The sequence below is a fragment of the Salvelinus namaycush genome, unplaced genomic scaffold (genome assembly GCF_016432855.1).
Source record: "Salvelinus namaycush isolate Seneca unplaced genomic scaffold, SaNama_1.0 Scaffold425, whole genome shotgun sequence".
Taxonomy (NCBI): Eukaryota; Metazoa; Chordata; class Actinopteri; order Salmoniformes; family Salmonidae; genus Salvelinus; species Salvelinus namaycush.
In genome coordinates, this window is record NW_024061115.1 from 185,853 (window position 1) to 196,735 (window position 10,883).

The 10,883-nt window shown below is 41.8% G+C and overlaps 1 pseudogene; it reads left to right on the forward strand.

Annotated features, from left to right (window-relative positions):
- Positions 1-3,301: 3,301 nt before the first annotated feature.
- On the forward strand, positions 3,302-10,311 carry LOC120041256 (annotated as a pseudogene).
- Positions 10,312-10,883: the final 572 nt, after the last annotated feature.

Here is a 10,883-nt window from a genome sequence, read left to right on the forward strand (position 1 = left end):
TATGGGGCTTCTGGTACTGATGTGCTGGGTGGACACCGCTCAACTAGTGCATCCAGCAGCTCTCCCCTATGGGGCTTCTGGTACTGATGTGCTGGGTGGACACCGCTCAACTAGTGCATCCAGCAACTCTCCCCTATGGGGCTTCTGGTACTGATGTGCTGGGTGGACACCGCTCAACTAGTGCATCCAGCAGCTCTCCCCTATGGGGCTTCTGGTACTGATGTGCTGGGTGGACACCGCTCAACTAGTGCATCCAGCAGCTCTCCCCTATGGGGCTTCTGGTACTGATGTGCTGGGTGGACACCGCTCAACTAGTGCATCCAGCAGCTCTCCCCTATGGGGCTTCTGGTACTGATGTGCTGGGTGGACACCGCTCAACTAGTGCATCCAGCAGCTCTCCCCTATGGGGCTTCTGGTACTGATGTGCTGGGTGGACACCGCTCAACTAGTGCATCCAGCAGCTCTCCCCTATGGGGCTTCTGGTACTGATGTGCTGGGTGGACACCGCTCAACTAGTGCATCCAGCAGCTCTCCCCTATGGGGCTTCTGGTACTGATGTGCTGGGTGGACACCGCTCAACTAGTGCATCCAGCAACTCTCCCCTATGGGGCTTCTGGTACTGATGTGCTGGGAGGGCACCGCTCAACTAGTGCATCCAGCAGCTCTCCCCTATGGGGCTTCTGGTACTGATGTGCTGGGTGGACACCGCTCAACTAGTGCATCCAGCAGCTCTCCCCTATGGGGCTTCTGGTACTGATGTGCTGGGTGGACACCGCTCAACTAGTGCATCCAGCAACTCTCCCCTATGGGGCTTCTGGTACTGATGTGCTGGGTGGACACCGCTCAACTAGTGCATCCAGCAACTCTCCCCTATGGGGCTTCTGGTACTGATGTGCTGGGTGGACACCGCTCAACTAGTCCATCCAGCAACTCTCCCCTATGGGGCTTCTGGTACTGATGTGCTGGGTGGACACTGCTCAACTAGTGCATCCAGCAGCTCTCCCCTATGGGGCTTCTGGTACTGATGTGCTGGGTGGACACCGCTCAACTAGTGCATCCAGCAGCTCTCCCCTATGGGGCTTCTGGTACTGATGTGCTGGGTGGACACTGCTCAACTAGTGCATCCAGCAGCTCTCCCCTATGGGGCTTCTGGTACTGATGTGCTGGGTGGACACCGCTCACAGAACAAACAGGAGGTATTCAGGTGAAATGTTCTCAACATTGCTGATAGAAACGTATTGAATAGAGCTGACATGATTCTCTATTCTACCTGACAGACAGTCATATCTGTTCTACACAATACATTTCTGTCTGAACGTCACCCTATTGAACGTTAATTTAGCTGTACCATATTAGACACAAAGAACATTTAAATGACTATTAAATGCAGAGGTTTGAAAACAGCAAAGATGAGATAGATATTGAAGAATGTGAAATGCCTGACTTGAAAGAAGAACTTCCTGATGTGATTTATTAGGATCCCTATTGGCCGACGCCAATGGTGACAGCTAGTCTTACTGGTGTCCGACACATAACCAAAAAAGACATTACAGACAAAAGACTTTTCAATTTACATACATTAAAATACGTTAACATCTAGTGTGTGTGCATTACATTGCTGAATTACATGTATTAAAAATAGTTTAAAGAAATGTCTCTGCTGATGGTGGCTCCCTCACAAGTTGCTAGAGCTGTCTGTTAGAAAGATATTAAAAGTGTATTGTAAAGGATTAATTAAAATGTAATGGAAATGGAAAGGAATCTGTTACTTTATTGTAACTATCCCCTATTCACTTTATAGCAGTTTTATAGAAGCCAGCTGCTAAACGGTTTACCTCAGAGTGTAATACAAGTTTGAGGCCGCTACATGCCTGTCAGAAATATGAGATGATTGAAATACTGTACTGATGTTATGTAAGCCTTAAGAATCCTCCTGGACCGTTTTAGACAACTGAAATGTGAGACAAATAAAAGCTCCTGCAGCATCTTCAATAGATCATACTGTAGATAAATAAGTACATAGTTGATTTAACACTTTTATGAGTTGTAACTGAAAGCCTAAATGTTTCTGTTGAAGCTTTTAAATATGTATTTAATATGATAGATCACAAGTATGAGGTGACTGAGGAGACAGCTCAGATTTGTTTGCAAGCAAAATATTTAAAAAAATCGGTCAAAATACAAATATTAAGTTGTTGATAAAGATGAATGTAACTAAAATTGAATTAAATAAGGTGAGATTATTCTGAAATGTTTTTGATGGTATTGGGTGAACAGGAACTCAATTACAGTATTTTCAGGGACAATGGTAGAAACATTGGAGTCAATCTGATACCTCAAACTTTTGATACTGTCATAATTATTAGTAATGACATCTCTTATTGATGTCAACTCAATTTAATTTAGAGATAAATATTGCATTAAAAAGTCATGTAATTGGAGTGTGGTTCTCCTGCAAGTTGGTGGCGCTAGTGAGACACAGAAATACAGAGGTCTCTCATCCAATTCATTTCCTTTACCAGAGCGGTCCATAATTAACTTTTGCTTGGTTGGCAGTTTCAACCAGATATAAGCAGGCAGAGACCCCATCATCCATAAGTCAGACACCTTCTTCCTCTGTGGTAAGACTCTCCACCTCCTTAGATGTTTACATTTGTGTCATCTTAGCACTCAGCATGTGAGGCGGTAGCTAACTGCACTGTTTCAGTTGACTTCTGCATTTAGCTATTTACATTATTTCTGCATTGTCAGATTTTACAATATGCAATCAATTGGCATTCATTTAAAATGTTTTTACTTTAAATGTGTTTTACTTGAAACATGTAGCTTTTATTTACGGGCCAAAAGTGGTGCTCCTGCTGTTTGTAAATTGAGGGGTTGGTCTATAATGCAAATGGGTTTTCAGGGGGTATTTATTTGAATTCTTGACCGAATGTGTAGTTAAGTGAGTTGTCACCAGGAAAATGAAAGTTACCAGTTGCACCTGTAGCTGAATTGGACAAGGCTGTAATGATTGTGTTGAATTATACCATTCTAAATGTTTTCTACCTCTTCGGGGGCTAAATGAAATAGCTTTAGACTTGTGCGTATTCACAACAACCTAATGTTTCCCAGGGTTCTCCAAGAAGTACAAATTCATCTGTAGAAGGGGAAAAACAAGGTGAGACATAGTTTGAGTCTTCATAAGAAAAGTGACAAATGTTCTGTGAGAGATGCCACTCACAACTCTGTTGACTGTGGAGGAAGCACCACAGAGTCAATCATGTTTCTTGTTTCGTCTCTTTCCTAGTGATCCGTCACCATGAGTACGGACGCGGAGATGCAGATCTACGGCAAGGCTGCCATATACCTCCGTAAGCCTGAGAAGGAGAGGATGGAGGCACAAACCGCACCCTTTGATTCAAAGAACGCCTGCTATGTCGCAGACACCAAGGAGCTTTACCTTAAGGGTTTGGTCACTGCCAGGACTGAAGGAAAGTGTACTGTAACAGTCATCAATCCTAACGGCACTAAGGAGGTAAGCCTGATTTGAAAAGTATTGAAGATTGTGCAGACACACTTTTTTCATTTTTATCATGCCAATTGTAAAAAATTAAATAAGTTAAAAAAAGATTGATTAATAAGCATTTCTTTGTTTTTTTGTAAGCAGAATATAACCTTCAAACACGTCCTTTTTATCCCTGCTAATTAAAATAGAATGTTCTATATTGACTAGTTAAGTATCACCATGCATGCATCAGTGGTTGATAACAAAGTAGTTGGATTAGATGGGGGGGATGCAGTTTTATTTAAAGATTTGTTTTTTTAAAGCATTCAGTCCTGTCCAGTTTGATCTGTGTATAATCTAGATTTCTGACTGTTTCAGGAAGGAAAAGAGTTCAAAGAAGCAGATGTCTACCAGATGAACCCCCCTAAGTACGACAAGATTGAGGACATGGCCATGATGACCTACCTGAATGAAGCCTCTGTGTTGTATAACCTCAAAGAGCGTTACGCAGCATGGATGATCTATGTAAGATACCTGTATAAACATACACACTCATACAGTACTACACATAAAGTAATGGTAGACACCAAAACATACCAATACAGTAGACTTACATTACTATACCATAGTACACCCACATCCTCACATAAATCCAGGTAAACGTCAAGCTGATTTTTCTAATCCCCTAATTTAATCTCTTTCATCCAGACCTACTCTGGGCTGTTCTGTGCCACGGTGAATCCCTACAAGTGGCTTCCTGTGTACGACATGGAGGTTGTTAACGCCTACAGAGGGAAGAAGAGGATGGAGGCTCCACCCCATATCTTCTCCGTCTCTGACAACGCCTTTCAGTTCATGCAGATTGGTATGAGCTCTAATGGATGGATGGATGGATGGATGGATGGATGCATGGATGGTGGATGGATGATGGATGGATGGATGGATGGATGGATGGATGGATGGATGGATGGATGGATGGATGGATGGATGGATGGATGGATGGATGGATGGATGGATGGATGGATGGATGGATGGATGGATGGATGGATGGATGGATGGATGGATGGATGGATGGAAGTTAAAATGTGCTTTAGAGAGGTATCTGCTGTTTTCTAGTCTACGTTAGAACAGTTTGCTGGTAATATCTGATATCACTGGCCTTGAATGGAAAATGTTCCAAAATGAAATCCATGATGATGCTAAGAATTCAATAATGTCCCCATAATGTTGCTTGAGTATGATAATCAATATGTTGTTTTGTTACAGACCAGGAGAACCAGTCCGTCCTGATTACGTAAGTTGTTTACTAAAATCTCATTTGAGAAAGGGTTTCTACTGCAATATGTTGTGTCACTTGGGTATGATTAAAATACATGACATTATGAATGAATTAGGCTATGCATAGAAATGAGTCGATGAGTGGGGATATTTGTTAATTTATGTAGGAAAACAGTGTATTTTTCAATGCTATTTCTTAGTGTAAGTCAATCTGACATTCAAACATGTTACTAAAACCTCTGTTTCTCTGTCATATTAATAACCAGTGGAGAATCCGGTGCAGGAAAGACTGTCAACACCAAGCGTGTCATCCAGTACTTTGCCACCATTGCAGTGTCTGGTGCCAAGAAGGAAGCAGAGCCAGGCAAAATGCAGGTAGGTTGTACCTTTCTAACACATTTCAGTTTGGTGGCTGTGTTCAAGCAATCGAGAATAACTAACTTTACTACTTTACCAGTTTCTGAGCAACTTGTGTTTGTCTCAATCAGGGGTCTCTTGAGGATCAGATCATTGCTGCTAACCCTCTGCTGGAGTCTTACGGTAATGCCAAGACAGTGAGGAACGACAACTCGTCTCGCTTTGTAAGTATGAAGGGCATACTGTGAAAGTGATCTAATATTGGACAAATGTATTTCAGTATTTCCCATTTGTTATATCAATGGATGCTCAACAAATTGTAACATTTAAAGGAGTCTATCAAAGTAAAATGTTAGATGTATTTAGTTATCCTCTTTCTAACCCCCGTGCTCTACTTTAGGGTAAATTCATCAGGATTCACTTCCAAGGTAGGCAAAACTGGCTAAAGCTGACATTGAGACCTGTGAGTTGATTTTGATTGTTTCTCAATTCTTTACTAAATTCACACAGATTTTCGGGGGAGATAATCTTTATCTAATGTTCCACTCTCTCTGTCTCTCTCTCTCTCTCTCTCTCTCTCTCTCTCTCTCTCTCTCTCTCCTCTCTCTCTCTCTCTCTCTCTCTCTCTCTCTCTCTCTCTCTCTCTCTCTCTCTCTCTCTCTCTCTCTCTCTCTTTCTCTCTCTCTCTCTCTCTCTTTCTCTTTGTGTCAATCTCTCTCTCTTTCTCTCTCAGACCTGCTAGAGAAGTCCAGAGTGTCCTTCCAGCTTCCCGATGAGAGAGGCTACCACATCTTCTTCCAGATGATGACCAATCACAAACCTGAGGTTGTTGGTAAGGCAAAGTAGAGTTACAGGATAAATTATTCCCACCCCCATCTGTGGAATTCATTGTCCACACTATTAATACTATTCCAATGAGTACATCCAACGTAACAAGGCATCTAGATATGAGTCAGGTCTTTGGGGAAGATGTATCAAGTAATGCACTCTGATAAGTATTGTGAAAGTATCTTTCAAGGATTTGATGTAATCTATCATACGACATCCAATGGCCCTTTGGGGTATTTCAGATGATCCCGGAGTTCTGTAATTATCTCTGACCCTCTGTGTGGCATTATCACATGTCAGATATATTAAGTAACCTAATACTATGATTTAAAATAGAATGACGAAACTGTAAAACATTATCCTAGATATGAACCATCAACTTAATGAATACCATTGGTGTTTAATAAGGGTTTCAGCATGAAATATCATTTATTTTATTATTTTACACATTCGGTTTTATTATATGTGTTTGTTGTCAATGTTTAGGCATCAAGCTGGGGGCAGTTGTTAAACAAAAGTAAATATTTTGAAGAATTGTAATATAAAAATGAATACATTTTTTAAAAGTTATTAAAAAATGAATTACCAAAGTTACGATATGTTGCCATAGATTTTCTGTTAATTGCCAAAATTACTGAAGAGTTACGGTAACTTTGGTAAATTACCGCCGATAGCTTTGAAACCCTAACCGTGATATAAAATACTTGAGTCCATCTACTAAGTAAAGGAGAGAGAGAGAAACTGTAAAGGTAGAACAGCAGAAATCTAAGAGATTTAACTGACAAGACATTCTCTGTTGTCCATAGAAATGGCGCTCATCACCACCAACCCCTACGACTTCCCCATGTGCAGCCAGGGCCAGATCACTGTGGCCAGCATCAACGACAAGGAAGAGCTGGATGCCACAGACGTGAGTCAAACAAAGGGTTCATCATATTCTAGATATGGAATGGGTAGGACCACCGTACACACTGAATGCACTGTGCAATTCCAACTTGTGGCAGCCTGGGAATTTTCATGTATTTTTTTGTATTTTATTCTAAATGCCTTGAGTTAGTTCGGCATGTGCCTCAAGGAACTCTTCATGCCTTCACACTTCACCTTGAGGCCCATACTGTACATGTAAGACATCCACAAGAGAGTGTCACTAAGTCCCTGTGGAACTGTGTAAAATGTATGTTGTGCTGTCATCTACCAGTGTTGGTCAAGTGTAATCACGTGGATCTGAGAAGCCCGTCAAATGGATCCATCCCATTTGTTCTGCTGACAGAACAGAACTGTAGTGTACTGTATGTGAATAACTACCGTTTCAGTTCATCACTGTTGTACTTCCTGTCCTAATGCAGGATGCCATTACAGTCCTGGGCTTCAGTAATGATGAAAAGATGAGCATCTACAAGCTGACAGGAGCTGTACTGCACCATGGCAACTTGAAATTCAAGCAGAAGCAGCGTGAGGAGCAGGCCGAGCCAGAACGGCACAGAGGGTGAGTCCACTCATACAATATGTAAACATTAGTCCATTCCCAGTCCCACTCATAGATATACAATATGTAAACAATTACTCCCATTCCAGTCCCAAACATAGATATACAATATGTAAACATTAGTCCCATTCCAGTCCCACTACTAGATATACAATATGTAAACATTAAGTCCCATTCCCAGTCCACTCATAGATAATACAATATGTAACATTAGTCCCATTCCCAGTCCCACTCATAGATATACAATATGTAAACATTAGTCCCATTCCCAGTCCCAAACATAGATATACAATATGTAAACATTAGCCCCATTCCCAGTCCCACTCATAGATATACAATATGTAAAGCATTAGTCCCATTCCCAGTCCCACTCATAGATATACAATATGTAGACATTAGTCCCATTCCCAGTCCCACTCATAGATATACAATATGTAAACATTAGTCCCATTCCCAGTCCCACTAATAGATATACAATATGTAAACATTAGTCCCATTCCCAGTCCCACTCATAGATATACAATATGTAAACATTAGTCCCATTCCCAGTCCCACTCATAGATATACAATATGTAAACATTAGTCCCATTCCCAGTCCCAAACATAGATATACAATATGTAAACATTAGCCCCATTCCAGGCCCACTCATAGATGTACGACACGTAAGACAGACAGAGCCTCATCAAAGTCCAGCAGGAGATAATTTATGGAGACCAAATTCCAACCTCCAGAAATGCTTTAAACTGATGGATGTGGGTTCATATCAAAACGTAGCCCCCAAAACAACTTGTCCGAACCCTTTTGTCAGTGTGACATCAGAAACAAGTGGTCTTGTGTTTCTGAGTCTGTTGATGTTGGTTCTCTCTCCAGTGGCTGATAAAATCGGCTACCTGCTGGGCCTGAACTCAGCTGAGATGCTGAAGGCTCTGTGCTACCCCAGAGTGAAGGTCGGCAACGAGTATGTGACCAAGGGACAGACTGTGCCTCAGGTAAGGCGGCCAAACACAGCTTCTACCATCTTCTGAGCACCATACATCTTTTGGTGATGAGTGCATTGCTTGTTTTGAAGAGTGATGTTGTTTTCCCCAAAGCTCTTTTCACCTCATCACTTGACATGGTCAACATCTCATGTATTCATTAGAGGTATTATCATTGCAGGTTAATAACTCAGTCTCGGCTCTGGCAAAGTCCATCTACGAGAGGATGTTCTTGTGGATGGTCATCCGTATCAACGAGATGTTGGACACCAAGAATCCAAGGCAGTTCTATATCGGTGTGCTCGACATTGCCGGGTTTGAGATCTTTGATGTGAGTCTGAGACCAGAACAAGACAATGAGTTGTGATTGAGAGGGATTACAGCCTTGTATGATGATGAAATGATCCCTTCTGAAATTCCATCAACAGTACAACAGCATGGAGCAGCTGTGCATCAACTTCACCAATGAGAAACTGCAACAGTTTTTCAACCACACCATGTTCGTCCTGGAACAAGAGGAGTACAAGAAGGAGGGAATCGTCTGGGCCTTCATTGACTTCGGCATGGACTTGGCTGCCTGCATTGAGCTTATTGAGAAGGTAAACTGTCTGTCAAGATTATAATGGACCTCAACAGCAAAGCTCAAATGGAGTGATGTGTGAGATATTATCACATGGTACAACGTATCTAACTGTTGAGAACTCAAAATGTTTTCTATTATGGGCCCCTAAATGAAGATACTCTGATAATAGCATGTTTGCTGAAAGAATAAATGTGATCCTAAATGTAAATATCCCTAATTTGATATACATCTCTTTTCATAAAGCCATTGGGCATCTTCTCCATCCTTGAAGAGGAGTGCATGTTCCCCAAGTCTTCAGACACTACCTTCAAGGACAAGCTGTACGCCCAGCATCTTGGCAAAAACAAGGCGTTTGAGAAGCCCAAGCCAGCCAAAGGCAAGGCAGAGGCCCACTTCTCCCTGGTTCACTACGCCGGCACTGTGGACTACAACATCACTGGCTGGCTGGAGAAGAACAAGGACCCCCTGAACGACTCAGTTCTTCAGCTGTACGGGAAGTCCTCAGTCAAACTGATGGGGACCCTGTACATCGCTGCCCCACCTGAGGGTAAGACTAGCAGCACATCAAAAGATTTAATGAAGAACTAGTTACAAATCAGTCCCATTTTCTTTAAAGGGTCAATCTGCAGTTGCTACATCCATTTGTGGACTTATTAAGATATGTACCCATTCATTCTTGAAGAACATCAGCTTAGTTCAACCGCCGTACCCCATCAGAACCCAAATTTGAGCTTGTTTTACTCCAATGTTTGTAATCAAAGTAAAGGGAAACAAGATGGTCAGTCCTTTAATACATGGCTCTGTCTATACATTTGAGTGGTTACATTTCTCCAGCCCCGTCTCTCATGTTTTTATTGAAACAGGGGCAGGGAGCATGCTTTGTTATTGTTTCAACTGCTGATTGCTGCTTTAAATGTATCACAATTTCTCTGGGTGATTTACTGGGTTAATTTACTCATACAATAGGTGTTATTTTACACAATCTCATTGGCAGCATTTGCATTAAGATCTGTGTTAAGTTAACCTGAGATTCTCTCATTTATATTGAACTTTTCTCCATTACAACAGATACAACCAAGAAAGGAGGCAAGAAGAAGGGTGGTTCCATGCAGACTGTGTCCTCCCAGTTCAGGGTGAGCTTTTAAAATGGGGATATTCAGTCCTTCAAAAGGCGTAGTGATTATCAGAAATTATTTCTGAGAACATGGTTTGTAACCCTCTTACAGGAGAACTTGGGCAAGCTGATGACCAACTTGAGGAGCACTCATCCTCACTTTGTACGCTGCCTGATCCCCAACGAGTCAAAGACTCCAGGTACAATAAACATTGAGTTAAATATGACATCTTATCAATACAATATTAGTAACCTTAACGAACCAATATTCAACCTGTTTATGAGTATTTAAATTAAATTAAATCAAATCAAAAAATCAAATCAAATCAAATTTATTTATATAGCCCTTCGTACATCAGCTGATATCTCAAAGTGCTGTACAGAAACCCAGCCTAAAACCCCAAACAGCAAGCAATGCAGGTGTAGAAGCACGGTGGCTTGGAAAAACTCCCTAGAAAGGCCAAAACCTAGGAAGAAACCTAGAGAGGAACCAGGCTATGAGGGGTGGCCAGTCCTCTTCTGGCTGTGCCGGGTGGAGATTATAACAGAACATGGCCAAGATGTTCAAATGTTCATAAATGACCAGCATGGTCAAATAATAATAATCACAGGAGTTGTCGAGGGTGCAACAAGTCAGCACCTCAGGAGTAAATGTCAGTTGGCTTTTCATAGCCGATCATTAAGAGTATCTCTACCGCTCCTGCGGTCTCTAGAGAGTTGAAAATAGCAGGTCTGGGACAGGTAGCACATCCGGTGAACAGGTCAGAGATCC